The sequence below is a fragment of the Myotis yumanensis genome, unplaced genomic scaffold (assembly GCF_028538775.1).
Source record: "Myotis yumanensis isolate MYYU_CA2020_CCGP unplaced genomic scaffold, mMyoYum1.0.hap1 SCAF_16, whole genome shotgun sequence".
Taxonomy (NCBI): domain Eukaryota; kingdom Metazoa; phylum Chordata; class Mammalia; order Chiroptera; family Vespertilionidae; genus Myotis; species Myotis yumanensis.
The window spans coordinates 6,967,759-6,992,794 of record NW_027223767.1 but is presented as its reverse complement, the minus strand read 5'-3'; the positions used below and the strand labels follow the sequence as shown (position 1 = coordinate 6,992,794).

The window sequence follows — 25,036 nt, the reverse complement described above, 5'->3', positions numbered from 1 at the left end:
CATGGACTGATTCCTTTTACATTTTTTTATTTTTTTGCTGCAATACACTTTATTGTTTCCATTTGGTCCCAGGCATGAGAGAGGGTTCCGGGGTGGTTAAAAGGCTATTTAGAGGTTTCATGGAGTGGCTCAGGCAGAAGCCAGACACCAGGGGGACACAGAAAGGCATCTCATAGGCCTCTGAGCCCCAAAAGCTTCTAGTCATAATTGAGGGTGAGCCTTTGGAAGAGATACTGACCCAGCTTCTGGGGCCACCAGACTGCAGAGGTGAGTCAGGTAGCCACCCATCTTCCTGATGAGTTTCACCTGCTCATCCAGGAAGTGGTTCTCCAGGAAGTCACAGAGATGGGGGTCTATGTGGGTAGAACCCAGAGCATGCGGATCCAAAAGGGCCAGGTTCAGGTTCCTCTCCAGGACCACGGTGGCTCTTAGGGCATCCTGCGTTTCACCCACTCACCTTGGGAAGGCTTCAGCTCGTCCTGGAAGAGAACTTGGCCACAGTGCTGGTTTTGCATCTTAAAGAAATGCTGGAGCTTCTTCTCCACCAACTGGCAGAAAAAGTGTCCCATGCCCTCCAAAGCCACCTGGTCTATGTCAAAATAGAAGCCCAGAGACAGGTAGGAGGCCCACAGAGGCAGGGTGACCAAGTTTGATGGCAGCCTCCACTCTGATGGAATAATTCTGAGAAATTGGGGAGCTCATGGTTGATTGGCAATAAGGAGTTAAGCTCAAAAAATGGTTTTGGCTGGTCCAGAGCCTGAGGATGGCTGAGGTGGTTCTTGAAGTGGTGACAGGAAAAGAGGTTGGTAGGTGGTCGGAGGCTGGAAGAAGATGCATCTGGGTCTATTCCATCCAAACACTGTTGAATGGAGAGACAGATCAGGGCATTGCTCTGTGATCTCCTTGAGAAGACAAAGCTATAGGGATGGGAACTACAATGATGGTCAGAGTTGAGGCTGGGAGTGAGGGTTAATTACAAGGGGCAGCACGGGAAGTCTTGGGTCAGTGGAACTGTCCTCTAGAGTACGCTCGATGAATTTGTCAGAATCCACAGGTTCACACAAAGCATGAACTTTATTATGAGCAGATTTAAAAAAATACACCAACCAGGTTGTTGGGGCAACTCAAGATGCCCTGCAGACTATGAGACATGCATATGACTGCATTGCAAATGAACAGCATAACCACACTGAAGGGGAAGGTGGGTAAGAGAAGAGCTTGCCTATGTGAAAAAGAGTTTTCCGACTGGATACAGGCTGGAGACAACATACCTGAACACAAACACTGTACTCAAACACTCTAGTCAGTCTATTTATTTCACATAGGGGTGTGTGTGAGCAATTAGGAAACTACAGATGTACGAGGGTTAAACAAGTATACAAATAAATAAATAAGTATATTACAGATAAGTACAGGTCTCTCACTGTTGGAGAAAATGTTACAAATGAGTGAAGGAGAAATTATAGGATTTGGTGCTAGGTTAGTCTGAGTTATCTGTAAAAATGTATGTGTTTTTATTTAAAAAAAACAAAAAACATAATAACCCAGCTGGTGTGGTTCAGGGGTTGAGCATCCTTCCAGGAACCAAGAGGTCACCAGTTTGATTCCTAGTCAGGGCACATGTCCAGGGTTGCAGGCTCAACCCTGGTGGGGGGATGTGCAGGAGGCAGCCAATCAATGATATTCCTCTCTCATTGATGTTTCTATCTCCCTATCCCTAAAAATCAATTAAAAATGCATAAAACATATATATCTAAAGTCAGATAAATGAGTATAGTGATAACATGTAAATTATGTAATAACATGTACATATATTTCCTCAAAGTAACACCCCCCAAGTATTTCTTAATTACATAGGGGGAAATGGTAACTTTACAGTAGAAAACCTGGTGGACACCACATTTAACATTATCAATTATAAGACATATTGATATTAAATGCCCCTAATATAATGTTTTGAGAAGAGCACACCAACTTGTGATATTTTCATAAATCCATAACCTTCATAAGGAAACATAAGACAAACCTAAATTGTGGACATTCTACACAATATTTGACAAGTATGCTTCAAACATGTCAAGGTCATAAAGGACAAGGCAAGATGGAGGAACTTTGGGAGGAGAGGGAGGACACAAGGCGACTAAATAAAATGTGGGGTCCTGCCTCGGTTCCTAGAACAGACAGAGGACATCAGTGGGTTCATGTGGAAACCCCACTAGAGTCCACAGTTTAATGAAGAGTCTCATACCAATGTTAACTTCAAAGTGTTAACATTAGGCAAAGGTGAGTGAAGACCGCTTTTAAAACTCGTCTGTAAGTCTAAAGTTATTTCAAAATAAACATTTTTAAATGACACTAAAAGTACTAAAAGAGATCATTTTACTTTAAAAATAATCCTACAGTTGCAATATTCTAAGTATGATTTAAAAAATGGAAAAAAATCAAATAAATTCTACCACATAAAAATTTTAAAATTTATCACAAAACAGAATAAAGCTCAAATTTGAACAATAAACTGTGAAAAGTATTTGCATATTATACATAAAAGAATAACTTTCTGATTATGTAATGACCTCTCATAAATCAATAAGAAAAAGATAAACAATATTTATGGGAAAATAATCAATATACACTGAGTGGCCAGATTATTATGACTACCCCATCAGTACAATGAAATGAATTAGTTATGCAAATAATAATAATAATAATAATAAAACCTGGAGAGTATTTGCTTAGGAATTTTTCAATATTCAGTATTTTTGGAAATGTCAATGAAGTATTGATGGGGTGGTCATAATAATCTGGCCTGTCATAATAATCTGGCCATTCGGTGTATATAATCAGGTTTTTCTTCTTTAAAAGAATTATGTGACTCTTTAAACTATTTAACAATGATCAGCTTTACTGAAAATAAGAGATGTAAAAAGTAGAACTATAAATGTATAGCATTTTTCAACATAAAACTGGCAAAATATTATAATACACCATATTGTAAGAAAACATGTAGGAAAATCAACTTTCATTAAGGCAACCATTATGGAGGATAATTTGGTAAAGTCTCTCAAATTATAAATATACCCAGGGACTCAGCAGTTCTTTTTCTAGGAATTTATCTTATAAATTAGAGGCCTGATGCATGAAATTTGTACAAGAGTAGGCCTTCCTTCCCCCAGCCGCCAGCACCAGCTTCCCTCTGGCACCCGGGATCCAGGTTTCCCTCAAAGCCTCGGCTTCATCCAGAAGGTAGTCCAGAAGGATGTCTGGTCTAATTAGCATAATATGCTTTATTATTCTAGATATTTCTAAATGAGACATAAATATATTCATGAATTTCCTTATGTTTGTAATAGCATAAACTTAGAAACTATTTAAATGTCTATTAATAGTGACCTGACAGCCTGGCAGGTGTGGCTGAGTGGTTGAGCATCGACCTATGAACCAGGAGGTCACGGTTCCATGGTTCCATTCCCAATCTGGGCACATGCCAGGGTTGCACGCTCAATTCCCAGTGAGGGGTGTGAAGGAGGCAGCCAATCAATGATTCTCTCTCATCATTGATGTTTCTGTCTCTCTCTCCCCCTCCCTCCCTCTCTGAAATCAATAAAAATATATTTTTAAAAATAAAAATAAATTTAAAAATATAGTGGCCTAACAAAATAAATGAAGACATGTCACAATGGAATACATGAGCCTTTAGAAAAAGGGGGGAATTGATGGGGAACTAGATCCTGTGTGCATATAAGGTGAAGAATATGGTGTCTACTGTGCCCCTATTTATGCTAAGGAAGGAAGGAAGGTAGAAAGGAAGGAAGGAAGGAAGGAAGGAAGGAAGGAAGGAAGGAAGGAAGGAAGGAAGGAAGGAAAGGAAGGAAAGGAAAGAAAAGAAAAGAAAAGAAAAGGAAAGGAAAGGAAAGGAAAGGAAAGGAAAGGAAAGGAAAGGAAAGGAAAGGAAAGGAAAAGAAAGGAAAGGAAAAGAAAAGAAAAGAAAAGAAAAGAAAAGAAAAGAAAAGAAAAGAAAAGAAAAGAAAAGAAAAGAGAAAAGAAGAAGCCCTGGCTAGGTAGCTCAGTTGTTTAGAGCATCATCCCAATACACCAAAGTTGCGGGTTTAATTTGGATCAGGGCACATACAAGAAGCAACCAATAAATGCATGGATAAGTGGAACAACAAATCAATCTCTCTCTCTCTCTCTCTCTCTCTCTCAAATCAATAATCTTTTTTTAAACATAGGCATGTGCTTGCAATTGTACTGCATGTCTTTGAATGATACACAAGAAATTAGGGGATCGTGTTTGCACTGCAGAGACTGGGCAGCTGGGAAAGGGTGGGAGAGAAATTTCTCATGAGCACCTTTTAAAATGTTGTACCAACTACATCTATTAATTATTTAAAAAATGATTAAATGCATAAATTTTCTTTTCCTGTATTAAGAACATTGAAAAAGAATATTTTTCAGGGACAAACAGAAACTAGGAAGTGTATAGGTGACAGACGGATCTGAGTGGCCGGGCGGGAGGCACAGCTGAAATGCTGGAGAAGCAGCCATAGAAGCCGAGGGAGAGGATATTGTTGATGGCCGAAGCTGGCCGGGCCTGAAGCTGTGGCAGCATCAGTTAATAGATTCCCACCTCCGAGGTGCTGTGGGCCATCCAAGCGGCACTCCACCAGGCTTTATTGATAGATGAGAGAGATTGAACATGACACCTGTGCCCAGCAAATCCCCTGGCACCATTTAACGAACACTTAGAGCAGCTGCTTTTGAAAAATTACCTTCAGACTGGGCCCACCCTAGCAGAACAAAATCATCACCTTAAGTACTTTTCCAGTTCCCAGTAAATGAGGACGCTTGCCCTGCAGGAGAACTGAGCTATATTTTATCTGAGGTCACATCTGTCGTGTTTTTTTATTTCCTCTGCTGCCTACCTTGGACCACATGCCTGTGTTATCCCCATATCCTTCCACCGGATCTTGGCCACCCCCTCTCTGAAGACCTTCAACGGCTGCCCACAGCATGAAGGCCATGTTCACAAGGCCTTTCACAACCTGCTCTCAAAACAGTCTGTTCTCGCCCACTCCCACGCAGCCACACAGAACCCCAGACCTTCTCCAGCCACATCACCAAGTCTACATCCTCAACCACTGCTTGTGCTCCTCTCTGCATTACCTTCTTCATGAACCACCCTCCTTTCATTCATCAAGACTCAAGTCCAGTGTCACCTGCTAGTGAAGTGTCCCCCACCCCTACCAGGCCACACAGATGGCCACCTTCTTCTCGCTTCCAGAGCAAAGGGGCAGTTTGTATGAGCCTCTATGTAACACTTATCACAATGCTTTATCATAGACTAGAGGCCCGGTGCACAAAATTCATGTACAGGTAGGGTCCTTGGATCTGGCCAATCTGTGAGTGATCGAAGGGTCAGGGAGCCCGCTGGTGCCGCCCACTCACTGGCCCCACCACCAGCCACTGCTGCCAGCAGTCGCCTCCTTCTGCAGGGTGACTGGCGGGGAGTTTGGGGGGGGCCCCCACTGACACCGCCTTGGCTGGCCTGGGGCCTGTGAGCTGGGGCAGCTCCTGCATCATAGCAACCAGTCTTTGCACTGTTCTGTCAATTTGCATATTAGGCTTTTATTATATAGGATTTTGCTCACCTCTCTTCAATATGTGTGGTCTCAGCACACCTTTATATCCCCAGTGCCCAGATAGCACAGCTCTGGCACATCATAAAGATCAGGGATTGTTTTTAATGAACACTCAGACTCTGTTTGGAGTTTCTGAATGTCTAATTCAACCCTCACATTCGCCCGGACTCTCCAAGTTACAGTCTCTTGCTTCAGACCTGGCCTGTGCTCTGCCCACACCTGGAAGAGAGCATCCGGGGCCACCACATTCTAACCCCTGCTGACCTGGGGAGGAAGTTTCTCACCTATGGAAGCAGCACAGCCCAGGTACACTACCCTAAATATGTCTGTGCTTCCCTAAATCCAAACTGTCATTCTATTCTCCATGCCAGTATTCTCCAACTACTTTTCAAATGTTTTCCTACCTTTTGCAAAAGAGCTACCAAGAACAAAGCTGCATCCTGAATTTACACTCCTTGCAGAACACAGGATGAATCCTACCAGAGGAGGATCATCGTTGACTTCAGACCAGAGCTCTGAACTTCTCTTCAGTGTGACGGCACAACCGCACCTCCATCACCCCTGTCTGCCCTGCCCACTGCCTGGTCAGGCCTGAGCTGCTCTCCGGATTCATAGAAACAGGGCAGAGCTGAGGAGTCCTCTTCAAAGAATCCCAAAGTGAAGATGCCCAAGGCTGCACCACCTTGGACCGGCTGCCCAGCTTTCCCCTCCCAGTCAGTTACAGTGATGATGGGTTATTGCTGAGCATCTGAAATCTCACCAAGTATTAACTCCTTGATCAACGTATCAACGTGAGGACTCCATTGTCCTTATCTTTTCATAGGCCGCCCCCCACCCACTTTTTTCCTTTTCAGAAGTTATATCTCAGCAGATCTAATATAGTTTTGCAGAATGTATTTTTTTCTCAGGTCACTCTCTTAGCTCTAACTATGCTTCCTTTGTTTATCCAATATCCTCATTCAAAAGATAACTGAGATTATATAATGATCTACGTACAATTTATGTAAACTGACCAATAAAAGAGATTTCTTCATTCCTTTCTTTCACAGCCATTTCTGTACTCATAAACAAGATGGCTCCTTCCCTCCTGAGCATGGAGTACAGCCATTTGTCACTTGAAAGTGTTGCAGGTAGAAAAGTGAGGTGAAGGGGCATTCTGAGCAGCAGGAGGTTTCCCTAAAGTCCTGTCTCAGTGTCAGCAGAGCCCAGGTGAGCATACTTATGATCTCTCCCCCTACCCCCCGGCACCCCAAAAATAATCACGTGAGCTACCATCTGTTGAATGCATTCTAAGTGCCAGATAATGAGCTCAGTGCTTCCTGGAAATGTATTAATTATCCAATTAACCCCATAATAAGCCTGTGAGGTAGGTATCTCATTTCCAGAGGAGATACCTGAAACTCAAAAATATTAAGTGGCTTTTGCTTATATACCTTCTAAGAAGTACAGTCATTATTCAAACTAGGTTTTTCTGATTCAAAAGACACAGCTCTTAATGACTACAAGATGGATATTAAAATATGAAGGTGCTTTCAGCAGAATAGCTTGGAAATTAGATATGGGATTCTAATGTACCATTGCAGATTTTGAAATATGATCGTTATGAATTTTCCCATGATACTCAAAGTAAAAAATGTAATATTTCTTAATTTTCATAAATCAAATTAAAATCTGGCTCATAGCCCTCACACACTGAAGTCGACTTGGAGTTCAACACCAGTAATAATTGAGGCTTTCTTTTCTCCACTACTGGGTTTACAGAGGCCTATAAAAATGAGGGCAGAGTCCAGTCCTTAGACTATTGTGATATCTGATACCTCTGAGGGTCAATGTCCCTTCACTATCCACACTCTTTGTGTCTCCTAGTCAACTGCAATGGCCTTTACCTTCACCCAGGCTTCTATGTACCAGAAGAGGGCTGGGTGAAGGCTTGCTACATGCATGCAGGCTCTTGTGTTCAAGTTGGATCCAGATCCTGCTGCCCACACGCCTCTGCCATAGGTCAGATAACTCTTCCTCTCCACTGCATCTACCTCCAGCCTCTCCCCCAGTGGGCTTAATTGTGTCAAACCCCATTAACATTTGTAAACAAAGTCTATTAAGATTGACCCTGGGGCTTTTCACTCTTCCCCAACATTACAAATAAAAACAAAACAAAATACCTGTTGCTAATGCCAAGAAAGCTTAACACTGAGAAAAATGAAAAATTGCTTTAATTGTTTCTTCATTAGCTCTGCTTTTTATTTAAGTGCTCATGAACTTGGGGACAAAATATTAGAGTTGAAAGCAAGACAACTTTTTTTATTATTGATTTTAGAGAGAGGAGGAAGAGAGACAGACAGAGAGAGACAGAGAGAGAGAGAGATGAGAGAGAAACATCAATCAGGTGCCTCCCATATGCACCTTGACCAGGGATTGAACCCAAAACCTAGGTATATGCCCTCACCGGGAATTGAACCTGCAACCTTTTCATGTATGGGACAATGCTCCAACCAACTGAGCCACCTGGCTGGTGTTTTTTAACTCTATCTGAGATTTTCCTGTCATGTTCCCCAGATTGAATTCCTCTGGAGGTAACAGCAAGCAAATAAACAATTTCTCTTTTCTTCTTTCCCTTTCAAGGTCTAGTTCAAATGTCACATCCTCCATGAAGACTCCCTTGATTATCACTCTGATAAGAATTATTCTTTCCTTTCTCTGTTCTTATAGCACTTGTTGGGTATCTGCCTTGTATTAATTGTATTTTGTTGGAAATTATATATATAAAAATTTTTAAAAGACATCTGCAATACTTTCAACAATAAAGATAAATTTTTTAAAAATAATTCACAAACAAAGTTAAATGACACTTGAAAAAAAAGAAAGAAAAGAAAGAAAATTCTAATATGGGTGGGACAGAACCCTTACAAACAGAATTTTTAAGTACCAATCTATAAATTTGGTTTTACTAGCTGATTACTCCAAGATGAAAGAGTAAATAGTAAAATAAGTTGCATTAGCATTGTTCATTGGTATCTCCCAACTGGGTTAGGGAACAAGAATATGAAACTGTTTTATCTAGTCCCAGCAGAGACTGAGAGAAAAACTTTGGGCATAATAGTTTCAATGACAAATTGAAGAGAGAAAGTCATAAATATGCCCAGAGTTTGACAAACATCTTCCTCAAAACTTATCAAGCAGAGTAACTTTCACTGACAGTCATCCAGGGTAATTTTTTGGCATTTTTTTTTACTTCAACCCTTAACGTAGACATCAGCTAAGTCTGTATAGTTGCATTCTCATACTGCCAGAGTGCCTCACCTGCTCTGGGAGGGGACCTGCCCCCAGGAAATGGTGAAGAACAGCCAAAATAGGAGGTGATTGCCCTCCTGGGTGTCTGAGGCTGCTGATCCCACCCTGGGGCTGCAGAGTGCATCCCTGGACACCAGCCAGCGGAGAGATGCAATCTTGTCTAGCACTGACAGCCTCAGCTGGGGACCAGGAGCCTTGGTGTAATAAGGAGCAGCAACTAGCTTCAGTTACCTGCCACGTGGCTGTGTCTCATGGTTGTGTGAACTTGCCCCTGTGTAATGACTTCCATGGCTCCTGGCCTCTCACCTACCAGCTCAGCTCAGGTTCTATGGCCATGAATTCTAAAGCATGAAGGATTTAAGGAGTCATGTGTGATCTTCCTTGCAGAGCATAACTTGACTTTCGCTTTGCTCCTTCATGCCAAGCTTCTGGAACCCCCTATACCAGTGGTCGGCAAACTCATTAGTCAACAGAGCCAAATATCGACAGTACAACGATTGAAATTTCTTTTGAGAGCCAAATATTTTAAAGTTAAACTATATAGGTAGGTACATTGTTATGAACTTAATTAGGGTACTCCTAAGGCTTAGGAAGAGCCACACTCAAGGGGCCAAAGAGCCGCATGTGGCTCGCAAGCCGCAGTTTGCAGACCAAGGCCCTATACCACTTCTTACAACCTGGTCTTGATTGATTGTGCCTCTTCCCAAATTTCTGATTGGTTTTCCAGGACCATGGAGACTAACTCACTGATTGCTTTCGTGGTTCTGCTCCTGAACTCCAAGCTTAAATTTGAGGTCCACTTACCAGCTAGCTCTTGGGAATCTCACTTCCTCTTTGAAGCTTAGTGCATGGCCTCCTGCCAGATTTCCCAGTTGCGGAGCTCTTCAGGGTGTTAGGAAACTCAGGTACTCCCTCTGGTCACTCCTGTTGCTTTCTGCTCTGTGCTCTGCCTGCCTGGCCTCCACCTGCCTCCACCACGATGTTCTAGACTCAGTCAGAACTGCATAGCCCATTGCCTCTTCTGTTGGCTGGCTTCCAATTGGCAACCCCAAGTATACATAATTGTTCCATCCTCCATGTATCAGCTCCCACTGGTGTGGCCAATCCCACCAATAGCCAACACCTGGTTTGGATAGATTTTGTTAAATTAGTAATATTAGTATTTTTCCAATGAATGTGTATAGTATGGTTCTACATTCTGCAGAACTATAGCATACACAAAGAGTTCTACAGTTAAGTGTGTTTTAAGAAGAAACTATGCTATAAGGCCATAGTAATCAAAATAGCATGGTACTAGCATAAAAACAGACATATAGATCTATGGAACAGAATAGAGAGCCCAAGAATAAACCAATGCCTCTATGGTAAATTAATATTTGACAAAGGAGGCACAAACATAGAATGGGGTAAAGATAGTTCATTCAATATAAGCATTGGGAAAATTGCACAGGTACATGCATATATAAAGAATCCCTACAACTCAACAATAAAAAGACAACCCATACAATGGAATATCTTATTTATTGAATAAATATTTCTCCAAAAAAAGATATACATATGTCCAATAAACACACTAAAAGATGTTCAGTGTCTTTAGTCCTTAGGGAATGCAAATTAAAGCCACGGTGAGACAGCACTTCACACACACCAGGATGGCTAAAATAAAGGATAGACAAATAAAGTGTTAATGAGGATATGGATGTATTGGCACCTTCATACACTGCTTGTAAAATGGTGCTGGTGCTTTGGAAAATAATTTGGCAGTACCTCAAGAGCTTCAATATATCATTATTATATGACCCAGCAATGTTACTCCTAGGTATATATCAAAAAAGAATAAAACAGGCCTATACAAAAACTTGTATGCAAATAGTTATAGCAACATTGCTCATAATAAGCAATAAATATAAATAATCTAAGTGTCCATCCCCCAGTTATGTGATATATGAATATTTTTATTTATTAATAAAAATAATAAAGTATTTATGTACAGTACAACATGGATGAAACTTAAAACATCATGCTAAGTGAAAGAAACAAGTCACTATAAATTATACACTGAGTGGCCAGATTATTATGACCACCTGATGTTTGTAGGCAAATTAGCTATAATTTTGCGCTGAAGTTGCTAGAGGGCCAGACCATTATAAATAGGGAAGCAGGTTGTTTACCATGACAGTAGAAGTGATTTTTTTCTGAAGATATGGGTAAACAACGCAATTTAACAGCCTTTGAACATGGGATATATTTGAATGTGAGTGGCCAGATTATTATGACCACCTGATGTTTGTAGGCAAATTAGCTATAATTTTGCGCTGAAGTTGCTAGAGGGCCAGACCATTATAAATAGGGAAGCAGGTTGTTTACCATGACAGTAGAAGTGATTTTTTTCTGAAGATATGGGTAAACAACGCAATTTAACAGCCTTTGAACATGGGATATATTTGAATGTGAGTGGCCAGATTATTATGACCACCTGATGTTTGTAGGCAAATTAGCCATACACTGCATCATATGGAATACGGAAGCCAAACACCTTTGCTATCTGCAGTTACCCAGATAAAACGTCTCCAATTCGCACAGGAACACAAGGATTGGACAGTCGAGCATTGGAAAAAAGTCATGCAGTCTGATGAATCACGTTTCCAGTTGCATCATGCAGATGGCAGAGTGAGAATTTAGTGGAAACAGCATGAAAGCATGCACCCCACATGCATGAGTACAACCCTTCAAGCTGGTGGGCACAGTGTTATGGTTTGGGGCATGTTTTCCTGGCATGATTTGGGCCCTTTAATTCGTGTGGAACAATGTCTGAATAGCACAACATACCTAAGTATCATTGCTGATCAAGTTCATCCTATCATGTTGATGACATATCCCAATGGAGATGGCTTCTTCCAACAAGACAATGCGCCATGCCAAGGTGCTCGTATTGTGCAGGAGTGGTTTCAAGAACATGAGGGAGACTTTACCTTGCTAAGGTGGCCCCCACAATCACCAGATCTCAATCCAATTGAGCATTTGTGGGACGAAGTTAAAAGAGCCATCAGGCAGCTGGTTCCACAACCATCAGATCTCACAGAACTGGACAGTGCTATTCATCAGGCATGGTGTCAGATTCCTTGCATCACCTTTCAACATCTCATGGAGTCAATGCCAAGAAGAATCGCCACAGTATTGAAGGCAATAGGTGCCCCAACGAAGTACTGATGGAATGGTCATAATAATCTGGACACTCAGTGTGTGTATGTGTGTGTATATATATATATATATATATATATATATATATATATATATATATATCCCACGTTCAAATGCTGTTAAATCAAGTTATTTACCCATATCTTCAGGAAAAAATCACTTCTACTATCATGGTAAACAACCTGCTTCCCTATTTATAATGGTCTGGCCCTCTAGAAACTTCAGCATGAAATTATAGCTAATTTGCCTAGAAACATCAGGTGGTTATAATAATCTGGCCACTCAGTGTGTATTATACTAGAGGCCCAATGCATGAAAATTCATGCAAGAGTAGGCCTTCCTTCCACCGGCTTTCCTTCAGCACCCAGGACCCAGGCTTCACTCCTCCAGCCACCTGCAGGCACCCAGAACCGGGTTGGCTTCCCCCGGGCTGCCCGCTGGCACCCAGGGCCTGCCCAGGCTGGCTTCCCTCTGGCCCTGGCTTCGTCTTGCTTCGTCAGGAAGGACATCCGGAATGACATCCGGAAGACATCCAATCTAATTATATTACCCGTTTAGTATGATAGATAATTCTGTTTACATAAATATTCAGAAGAGGAAAATTTATAGGACAACCTCCTAGGTCCATGGTCGGCAAACTAAGGCTCGCAAGCCACATGCGGCTCTTTGGCCTCTTGAGTGTGGCTCTTCCTAAGCCTTAGGAGTACCCTAATTAAGTTAATAACAATGTATCTACCTATATAGTTTAAGTTTAAAATATTTGGCTCTCAAAAGAAATTTTAATCATTGTACTGTTGATATTTGGCTCTGTTGACTAATGAGTTTGCCGACCACTGTCCTAAATTATGGAGGTTGGTGGAAAATGGGTAGTGACTGCTAATGGGTATGGAGCTTCTTTTTATGTGATGGTGGTTTTTAAAAATTGCTTGTGATGATGGTTGCATAACTCTGAATATACTAAAAGCTATTGAATAGTGCTGTTTAAGTGGGTAAATTATTTGTCATATAAATTGTATTTTAACAAAGCTATTAAAATTTCTTTATTAAAAAGTAGATCCACTTAAAAAATACTAATAAATAATGTTACAGAGAATTTGAAGGCACTGAAAAAATTGTGAAGACATTACCCAAATAACTGAAGCGAGACTCAAACCCCAATCTTTAACTTGGTATTCAAAGTCCTACACATTTTAGCCCCAACTTCTCGATCTTATCTCTACCCAGTACTGTTCCCAGATCATGCGAACTCTGGGAGGCTCCTGGAAGTTAAATAGTGACGGGGGCTGGCAGGGAGTGTTGGAACTGGCTTGCACTGGTCTGTGGAAGTTGGGTGTAAACATTCTCCCACATCCATGTTTAGTGGGGGCGAGGTATTGGCTCAGCATTAGACATCATTGTAGTATTTACACTGTGGAAACCAGCAGATGCTTCGCACAAGGGCTTTGGTTGGCTGTTTGGTTGTGTTTTATTGAGAGCCAGCTGTTAAACATTTCACACCACTGAGAACAGAACTTAAAATGAGTCTTTTAGATACAGTATTAAGTGCCTTCTTTGAGGTTGACACAGCCTTTAACAGGCTGAGAAGCTTCCCAACAGTCTTATCATCCAACTAGTAATTTACCATCTTTCTATAATGGCTTCTCTGGATATTTACTAAACTAATATCATGGCACAACACCCAACTTTGGTTGTCTTTGCATGCCCTTCACAATGCCAAGTCCCCTTCCACCTGTACTACTAGCTATTTAAGCTTTTTCTTAGTTTAAATTGCCTTGGTGGCGGTTTTACATACATAAAGATGTTTGTTTGTTTTTAAACAGAAACTAGTGGTTAAGGCAGGAAAAAAAGTGCAAAAAGCAGAAAGGTCCATGATCCCCAGAGAAAAGCATTCCCTCTGGGAAAACAAAGCCAGGAACAGCCAGAATATGGAAAGTGAAGTGGGTCTGACATTCATCATCTCCAGGGTTTAGAAAAGCAGCTAAGAGAGGAGAGTGGGACCTCATGAGAGACAACAGCCTGGAAAGAAAGAAGGGAAACATTGGGCCAGTAGGGTGTGTGATCTTGGGAAAGAAATGAGAGGATATTATGCAGATCAGTGAAGCTACTTGGAGGATAAAGCAGTGGAGCCCAGGGGAAGCCTGGAGCCTGGGGTGAGAGGGTTACCAAGCAACTGGAGAAGCTGTAGGAAAACTGACCTAGTTGATGAGATCATCAGGGGTGGTAGTTTCAGAAGGATGGAGCTGAAGGGCAGGACATGGCAGGGTGAAGGCTTGGGAGCGGGGGCTGGAAAATTCAGAGTAGGAAGACTAGAGGCAGAGATGAGCTCACAGATGAGAGAGAGGCTGTGAAGGAGTCCCAGGGGGTGGGCTGTGGCATCTAGAAGGACCACAGGATGGAGATGGTGAAGAGTGGGCACTGACTATGCCAGAGGCTTTAGGGAGACTTCCTTTTGCTCTGAAGGGAGCCCAGGGAGTCACTTTCTCCCAAAGGATAAACAAGCAACTCGTGAACTTGACTGTGGCTGGCAACCACCCTAAAGCCATGAAGGGACCCAGTCTTAGGATGCAGCTCAAACTGTGGTTAGCAGAGTAGACAAATAGAAGTGCAGCATGCAGGTCCTAAATTTCACAAGGCCACTGGTCCAGCATCACCGAATGCCACCCAACACTTGAACCTCACCTTTCTGGGCCAGCAAATTGTGTTTATTAACCACAGATCTTCTTAATAACTTCTTTAACCAATTGGTGTTTGTTGTTTACAGCCCAAACCACCCTAATTGAATACTGATAATAATATAGTCAATATGGTAAGTCCGTGAAGAAAAAAGGGCAGAAGTTGGGGGTGAAATAAAGTTGGAATGTAGCTGCCTGAAGATAGGAGACTCCAGATAAAGGCTGGAACCGTCCGGGGTAAAGAGAACCGCAGCATCCTTGGCACCAACTCCCTTCATTGACCTGAATCAGTGGCTGTGAAGGTGTTGTTCTAGGACCAACACCATCAGGGACACCCTGAACATTTTAGAAATGCAATTTCCAACAGGCTCCATGGTTCCCCTGGGCTTCTCCTGGCCCAGTGAACTGGAAACTCTGGGAGTGGTGACCCAGGGATCTGGATTGAGTAAGCCCTCCAGGGTATTCTCGTGATGGAGGTTGAGAACCTCTTGTCTAAATGCACCTGAAGGCGAAGTCGCCTAGGGGTTCTCAGTAGCAATAGTTGGCACTTGATTTGAAGTGGAGCTGAGAACCTGGCAACTTAACCTCAGACTGCGCAGGGGGTCACAGAGCCTCGTCTGTTCAGGGTCCTGAGTGGCTGGGCAGCACATGGGTGAACGGCAGCCTGTGCATGTTCACCTGAAGCCAATTTGGGGCTGATTAGACCTCCCTTTACTGCTGTTAAGAAACCAAACTTTAAAAAGCACTGGCCCACCCTGCAGAGTAAATATGAACAGTTTTATGTGGTACTAGAGGCACATAGAGAAGTGTATTTTCTAAGTCTTTAAATTGCTACTTCTGTGGCATTTTAACTGTACTTCTGGACTGGCTAAGGGTAGATTTTTAATTAATATATTTTTTCTTGCTAAGTAATTTTATAGTTTTAAAAAATTCTTTAATATGCAACTGGAGGGGTTTAATGCTTTACGCTCCATGGGTATTTCTGTAGAGCAACCTGCTCAGAGACAATTATTTTAGCAGAGTTCTAGGAGTGAGGAGTATCATTAACACAGTGTGACCGTGTTAAAGGGAAAGTGCCTTTCACCCAGGGAATCTGGCGTGTGGTTAGTATCCCAATAATTAACCCATTGCCCTTGAAAAGAGAAGGTAATTAGAAGCAAAGGTAATTAACTCCTTTCAGGTGATTTCACTTGCATCTCACCTCATCCCAGAAAGGGGACTCTAGAAGGATGTGAAGGAAATAGGCCAGAAGCAGAGAAATTGCCTCAGGCATTATAATGAGGCCTCTGTGCCAGTGCTGGATGCTGCTTCAGATCATGGGGAGACTCTGTCCATGACTGGCCCTGGCCCTTTGACACTTCAGAAACATTGAGAGCCATGCGTCCAGGTCGGAGTCTGAAACCAGACAGGCACCTCAGTGAGGCACTTGTCCCGGCGACTACCACTTACTTCATCATCTGTGGAATGGTGATAGGCCCTCCTCAGGGGCTGCCATCGGGATTAAATGCAAAAACTGTAAGAGGAAAAATTTATGAACTTATAGTGCTAGGTCCACATAAGACATTATGATTCTTCTTGGCAATCACCACTTTGATGGTTCCTTTCGGCAGTTTCTGTTTCTTCCATCCAGATCACCAAAATGTGTATGGTGTTTCTCTGTACAGAAAAGATGAAGATAATGGAAGAGACAAAAGCCGGAGATAGAGTTTCATGTCTAAATGAAGCCACATTAAGTTCCTAAAAAGTGCAATTCCAACTGACACATCTTCAAATAAAATGAGTAGTATGCCCAGTGTGCAGCTAGATGAGGCAAGTGTAGAGGTTTCTGGAAATGGTGTCCATAGAGTATAAATATAGGCAAAGAATAACATGTCCAATTAACCCAGTGAAGGAGGGGAGCAGGAGATGCATTCCCGCAGAGCACACGGCATGTGAGAAGTGGTGCGAGCAGGACCTGGAAATCATCACCTGCTTGGGGAAATGCAAACAGGCCGCATGTCTGGAATATAGATGCATTGGTTGAAGAGACAGAGTGGGAGTATCAGGAGGTAAGCTCGGAGATACAGATAGAGCCTGCTTCAAATAGTCTTGCTTGCACCCAATTTGAAAGGCTTATAACACACTCACATGCACCCACATGCGTGTGCGCATGCACAGGTGTATATATATACACACGAAATCATGGGGACTGAATATAAGCCAAAGGCAATGCCAGAAACAACCAGGTTAAATGTTTGCTTCATTATCAAGTTTGACTTGGCTTTTCATAAAATTAAATCTCCTTTGGGTGGAAACCCTTGGCTCTTGGTTCTTTGGGCTTGTTCTGCACCAGTCTCTGCCAGTTACAGCACCAACTCCTCTCCATCCCCACTTTGAATCGATGCATGAGTAGAATGAATTTGGGATGTTATATTGATGAAAATAAGGAGACAATGAAGAATTTTGCCTCATATTTGCAAGTTTCATCCTTGTGGAAGCTTTGTGTAAACATGTTGAAGGAATTTGAGACAAGCGGCAGGTAAACTCAATCCTCCAGAGAATAACTCCGATGTTGCCCACTTAGGTATTGGGTAGTTGGTGGTACAGCTACTGAAACAGGTTAGCAGGGAGAGCAGGGCATGGTGAAGGAGGCAGGTGATCAAGTGAATTATTTTAGAAGTATCATATCTAAGGAGCCTAGGGCATATCCAGTGGAGCTATCAATTATAGATTGGGATAGAGATAGAGATTTGAAAGTCATCAGTAATAATGGGATAATCAATGGTATCAGCGTAAATGAAGTTTTCAGAAGTCAATGTACAAAACAGGATAAGAAAAAGAAAGATAATTTTGCTGATAATAGAATCCTGTGGAACAAAACTATGGAAGGATTGGGTGGAGGAAGAGTGTTATTGGAAACACTAAAAAGAAAAAGTCAAAATAAAACCAGGGTTGTGTACTATCTCAGAAGTTAGAGGAAGACTTTCAAGAAGTGAATAACAGTGGTAAGTATTTTTAAAAGGTCAGTTAAGATACGGAGTAGGGCCCCACCAGGGTTCACACAACGGTTAAGCATCAACCCATGAACCAGGGGATCATGGTTCTACTCCCAGTCTGGGCACATGCTCACTTTGCAGGTTCAGTGCCCAGTAGGGAGCATGCAGGAGGCAACTGATCAATGATTCTCTCTCATCATTGATGTTTCTCTCTCTTTATCCCTCTCCCTTCCTCTCTGAAATCAATAAAAATACATTATTTAAAAAAGATAAGGACTAGGGAATGTCAACTGGATGCGGTCAAAACTGGTTATTAGTGGCCCTAGGAAAAACAATTTTAGTGCAATAAAGAGGGAAGCCATCAGATTGCAGTGGATTGAGGAATAAATAACCATGAAGACATAGACGAGTCTATAAAATTCGTTCACTATATTTCACTGAGGAAATCATCTCTACAAATTTACCTTTGTGCAGTCATTCTTGTGGAGAGGTCCTGTCTTTAATAAATTTTTCTCATACTGCATGCTTGTCAAAACTTTCAACATCTGCCACAGCTCCTCTCCAGATAAAATAATGAGACAGAACTTGGCTTTGTGAACAGTTTTCTGTGAGAACCCAATAAATGTTTGGTCTGAAATTTTCTGTCTGTACAATAAAGAAGAGGTTGAATGCACTGGGTATCTGAGAAAGTGAAACTGGAAAACAGAAGAGAAAGGGATAGGTACAACAAGAACCAGGGTTATTCCTAAAAGGGTTGTGTCTTAAATGGAAGCCGAGTGCAATAACCCTCCACTTCTCCCAACGAAGGCATCAAATCAAGAACAACTGTATGTAGATAAACTATAGTTGAGAGGAACATTAGAGCCATTCTAAATAATGTATCCTGACTACAAACATCAGGGAAATGCATTAATCTCTGAATAAGCTATCTTATATGTGGGGAATAGACAGCAGTGCTCCTACACCCTCTGTGTAACAGCTCAGTATGAGAAGTGGGGAAACTCTCCTCTTTATCCCTTGAAGTCATCTTATTCTTCAACTTAGCCTTTGGCCAATCGATTGCATCTAATAGGAATATTACAGGCAAAATGAGTGCCAATTTGTTTTGGACTTAGAGTTGCAGTTGGTGGAAGGAAAGGGCTTGCTAGTGGTAAAATCTAGGGATGGTTTTTGTTTAATGTAAGATGAAGCAAGCATCTCCCACACTGACTTTCTCCCTGAGTGCAGCTATAAAACCTGGAAAGAATGCATGTGTAGCTATTCAGGAAGTTGGAAAAGTAAATAGAAAAATGGAGAAAGAAGGCCAGCATGTGAAGCAGCATTAAACTAGGGATGCGTTTTCCATTTTTTCCTTCTGGTATCTTCCAACATGAAAGCAAGAAAACCTGCAACCAGTGGGGATCACTGCAGAGAGAGCTCCCAGCAAAGCCCCCTTGTTCTATATTAAGGAACAGGAATGAAGGAGCCTGACACTTTGGGAGACTGGGGAGGCTCCTGATGTTCTAAGAGTTTTCACTTACAGCTTATGCTCTTACTCTCTCACACTCCAGCCTCCAGGTAACCATCCTTTGTCTGCAGTGGCAGCAGCAGTAGTGGAAGAGGGGATGGACCCACAGAAACCTAATACTCTGATGCAGGAGAGCCTTCCTTCCTGACCAAAGGGGTTGTGGTTCCAAGAGGATTGAGCTCTTTTTCCTCTCTTTGTTCTTCCACCCTTTGGCTTAGCAGACTCAGGCACAGGGCGTGCATGGCAGATTAAGTTAATCAAGCCCCAGCTTGCTGGCCATGCAAAAGGAGAACCTTGAGAAATCTGAAAGCACTAGGGCAGTGGTCGGCAAACTGCGGCCCCTTGAGTGTGGCTCTTCCACAAAATACCACGTGCAGGCGTGCACGTACAGTGCAATTGAAACTTCGTGGCCACACTCAAGGGGCCAAAGAGCCGCATGTGGCTCGAGAGCCACAGTTTGCCGACCACTGCACTAGAGTAATCACAGTGAGGAAGGAACTCAGGAAAGAAACCTAGATTTGGCAGTGTCATTTATAAATTCTCAAGCTCACCAACTAATGCATGTGTGAATCTTATCCTAAAAGTACCCAATGGCTGTAAGAACTAGAATAAGGGATACAGTACCATCTAGGTCCCAACCTGCTCCTATGGTGGAGCACACATTTTACAGATCCACATAGCACTGCAGAGGCTTTGAACATGAACCAACATTGAATCCGCAGTCCACGGAAGGCTGGTCTGAACATCAGCCTGAGTGTATCTGGTTGATTGCCTACTGAAATAAACATATTAATATCCTCCATAGCATCTGCATAAACCCAGAGTCTCAGAAAATAATATCCAAAATGATTAAGATGCAATGCAAAGTTACTTGACATATAAAGAGCCAGGAAAATATAGGTTCAAAAAGAAAATATAGGTTCAGGTGGCAAAAAGTAATAGCAACTGCTGAGATAACACAGATGTTGGAATTATCTGATAAAGACTTTAAAGCAGCTGTTATAAAAATATAGTCAATGATATTGTAATAGCTATGTCTGGTGTCAGTTGGATATTGGAAATATCAGGGGAAACGTTTTATAAAATATACAATTGTCTAACCACTATTCTTTACACCTGAGTACTACAAAATAATATTGAATGTAAAGTAAAATTTAAAAAATACTTCAAGAAGGAAGAATACATACTCTTGAAATAACTGAAAAGATAGAAAACATATTCAAAACAATAGAAGCTATACAAAAGAACAAAACAGAAATTTTATAACTGAGAAATAAAACATATAAAAATTTAAAACCCATTGGATGGAACTGATAGCAGAATGAGAATGACAGTGAAAAGTCAATGAAGTTGAAGATAGGTCAATAGAAATTATCTAATCTGAACAACAGAGAGGGAATGGAATTTCAAAATGAGCAGAGATTCAGGGAACTATAGGACAATACTAACATGTCTAACATTTGTGTCATCAGAGTCCCAGAAATAGAGGGAAAATAATGCATTACAGAAAAAATTATATGAAGAATAATAGCTTAAACTTCCCAAATTTGGCAAAATATATAATACTATTGATTCTAGAAGTTCAGTAAATCATACACAGGATAAATCCCCTCAAAATCCATGCTGAGACACATTGTAAGCAAACTGATAAAAACAAAAGACAAAAGGAAAATTCTTGAAAACAACCAGAGAAATATAAAATCTAAGCCACCATTTAGGTAAACAATGATTCAAATAACTGTAGATTTCCCATCAGAAACAATAAAAAGCATTAAAAAAGTAAAATAATATTTTAAGTTGCTGAAAGAAAAGAACTCTCAACCTAGGATTCTATATCCGGAGAAAATTTCATTCAGGTATTATAAGAGTAAATAAAAATATCCTTAAATTTAAAGAGAGAGAGAGAGAGAGAGAGAGAGAGAGAGAGAGAGAATATGAATGAGAGAGAATCCATTTTCAGTAGATCTGCCCTTTAAAAAAAAAAGGTAATTAGCCCAGCCGGTGTGATTCAGCCGTTGAGTATCCACCCAGGAACCAAGAAATTGCCAGGTGTGATTCCAGGTTCAGGGCACATGCCTGGCTCAAACCCCAGTAGGGGTCGTGCAGGAGGCAGCTGATTGATGATGTTCCTCTCATGGATGTTTCTATCTCTGCATCCTCTCTTTTCCTCTCTCTAAAAATAAGAAAAAAAATCCAAGAGGAAAGGAAATGACACCAGAAGAAAACATAGTATATCATAAAGAAAAAAAGCGGTTTTCAGGTCTAGTTATAAGGAGTGTGAAAGTCACCACTCTATCCTAACAACAACTAGAAAGCCAAATGAACTAAAAAATCAATACTCTTCAGAAGTAAGACCATAGAGCAAATTGCTGCCCCCAAAATTAAAGAGATAGACAGGAAAATACAGAAAATTTCAGCTTACCAGGACAAAAACCTCCATGGAAACCAGTACCAAAATAGGAAAACCTAACCTGTAAATGACAAATTGCTGGAGGCTCAATATGGACAAGTCTGGGAGATGCAAATTCCAAGGAACCCAGGCATAGGGGAGCACCCACCCCATTGGGAGTTTTACCTCCAGCAGCTCTATCTTGTTCCTACAGTGAGTACATGAGAAATGTCATGCTTCCAGCACAGGGAGGGGGAAAACAGAATGAAATGCTGCAAAGAAGTAGAGTGAAACTATTTTATCAGAGCCTAACCTGCTGGGTGTTATTAAAGACTAACTGGGAAAGGGAAATACCCATGGGACGCCCGTCTAGCCTTCCACATTCGGGAAGAGAAGTACAAAACCACAGCCCTCTCCAGTCATCCTTTCTCATCTGGGGCACACGGTTGGGGCTTGGTGGGGGAGAGGGGCGCATGGAGACTGAGAAGTGACAGTGAAGTTCACAGTCTAGGTTCACAGGCTCACCCAACAACTAAATCTAAACATAACACAAGAGAACGCTTCCCCTCCCCCCACACCTTCCCACTAAGTTACTCATGGCCTATTTCAAGCAGAATATCGAGTCCACCTCTCAGGAAAAAATTACAAGGTAAACTAAAAGGCAAAAAATGCAGTTCGAAGAGACTGAACAAGTATCAGAACCATAGCCAATTATGGCAGGAATGTTGGAATTATCAGAACAGGAATTTAAAAACACTCTGATTAATATGTTAGAGGGTCTCATGGAAAAAGTAGCCAACATGCAAGTCAGATGGATAATTTATGCAGAAAGATGAAAATTCTAAGAAAGAATTAAAAAGAAATTCTAGAGATCAAAAACACTACAAAAATGAAGAATGCCTTCACAATGGGCTCCCTATAGGATGGGACCTGGCTGAGAAAAGAATCTGTAAGCTTGAGAATATAACAATAAGAATTTACAAAGCTAAAAGGCAAAGCAAAAAAAAAGACCCCCCAAAAAGCCTGAAAAGAACATCCAAGAACTGAGGTACAACTTCAAAATGTGCAACGTATGCATAATGGGAAAACCAGAAGGAGAAGAAAAAGAGACAAGAACAGAAGCAATAATGACTTGGAATTTCCCAAATTAATGTCAGACGCCAAAACCACAGATCCAGACTGCTCAGAAAACACCAACCAGGATAAATGCAAAAAAGTAAAAATAAAATAAAAACAAAAAACCCTATACCTAGGCATACTATTTTTCAAACTATAGGAAAACAAGACAAAAAATAAACCTGAAGGATGCCAGAGGGAAAAACCTTATATAGAGAGAAGCAAAGACAAGAATCCTATCTGACTTCTCAGAAACCATGAAAGTGAGAAGACAATAGAGTGAAATATGAAGGAAAAAGAATAATGGGACCCAAAGTATGGTAAGTTTGCTCTATTCCATTTGAAAGGATACCAAGAGAGAGCAAAGAAGAGTAAATGAATTAACGTAATACAAAAATTCAAATAACACAAAATACAGCAGGAAAGTGGATCTAATGAATAAAAAAGGAAACAGAAAACATAATTAAATGGCAGACTAAAATCCAAACATGCCAATATTTTCTTTAAATATAAATGCATTAAACACATTGATTAAAAGGCAAAGATTATCATAATAGTTTAAACATCTGATCCAACTTTATGCTGTCTAAATAAACAAAGAAAATTGCCAGGATTATAAATGATAATATATAAAGATAAAAGAGTCAGTTTAGCAAACAGCATAGCAATCCTATATATATATATATGCACATATAAGAGAGTTGTAAAATGCACGATGCAAAAGCTCACAGAACTGAAAGGAGAAGCAGACAAATCCACAAATCCAGAAATAGACAAATCCACTCCCTGAGGTAATTGATAGAACCAGCAGATAAAAAACTAGCCAGGGCATAGAAGAACTGAGCATCAGCATCAAAGAACTGTGTCTAATTGACATTTATTAAACACTCCACCCAACAACAGCTGAATATACATTCTCTTCAAGTGCCTGTGGATCATTCTCCCAGACAGACCATATCTGAATTCATAAAGCACACCTGAACAAATTCGACAGCATTAATAAAATGCAAAGTATGTTCTGCCCTCACAATAGAATTAACCTATAAATCAATTACAGTAATATAAAGGAAAGATCTCCAAAATCCTTGGAAATTAAACAATATGCCGCTAAAAACAACCAATGTGTCAAAAAAGACATTTCAAGGGAAATTAGAAAATATTAAGAATTACACAATATAAAAATACAAAGATCAAAAATTGCATGTTATAGCCCTGGCTGGTGTGGCTTAGTTGGTTGGGGTGCCGTCCCATGCACCGAAGGGTGGTGGGCTAAGTCCTTGGTCAGGTTACATACCCAGATTTTAAGGTTCGATCCCAGGCCTGGGTTTGATCCCAAGGGAGGCAGCCAATCATGTTTCTCTCACATCCATGTTTCTCTCTCTTGCTCCCTTCCTCTTTCTAAAATCAATTTTTAAAAAATTACAGGTTGCAGTTAAAGCCATGTTTATAGGAAAATTTATAGAATTAAATGATTAAATGTGCATGCTAAAAAGGAAGAAAAGTCTCAAAACTATTCTCAAATCCCCTCCTTAAGAAACGGGAAAAATAAGAGAAAAATAGATACAACCTAAGATGAAGGGAGGAATTGAAAACAGAAGAAAAAATTACAAAAACCAATACAATCAAACGCATGATTTCTTTCTTTCTTTCTTTCTTTCTTTCTTTCTTTCTTTCTTTCTTTCTTTCTTTCTTTCTTTCTTTCTTTCTTTTTTAGACCACACATCTTCCCCTCTGGTAATCACCATACTATCGGGTGTTGTTTATTATTAACCCGGTCACCTTTTTCACCCAGCCCCCCAACCTCCCTCCCCTCCGACAGCTGCCAGTCTCCATATCTGTGAGTCTGTTTCTATTTCTGGTTTGTTTTGTTCATTAGATTGCACGTATAAGTGAAGTCATATAGTACTTGTCTTTCTCTGACCGGCTTACTTCACTTAGCAAAATACTCTCCGGGTCCATCCATGCTGTGACAACAGGCAAGATTTCCTTCATTTTTATGGCCAAGTAGTATTCCATTTGTAAATGTACCACTGCTTTTTTATTCACTCATCTACTGATGGGCACTTGGGCTGCTTCCAATCTTGACTTCTATAAATAATGCTGCAATGAACATAGGGGTGCATATATTCTTTTGAATGAGTGTTTCAGTTTTCTTTGAATATGTTCCCAGAAGTGGAATTGCTGGGTCATAAAGCAGTTCCATTTTTTATTATATGAGGAGACTCCATACTGTTTTGCACAGTGGC

The 25,036-nt window shown here is 41.0% G+C and overlaps 1 pseudogene; it reads right to left on the bottom strand.

The window, feature by feature from the left end:
• Positions 1 to 201: 201 nt before the first annotated feature.
• Positions 202 to 702, bottom strand: LOC138994630 (ferritin light chain pseudogene; annotated as a pseudogene).
• Positions 703 to 25,036: the final 24,334 nt, after the last annotated feature.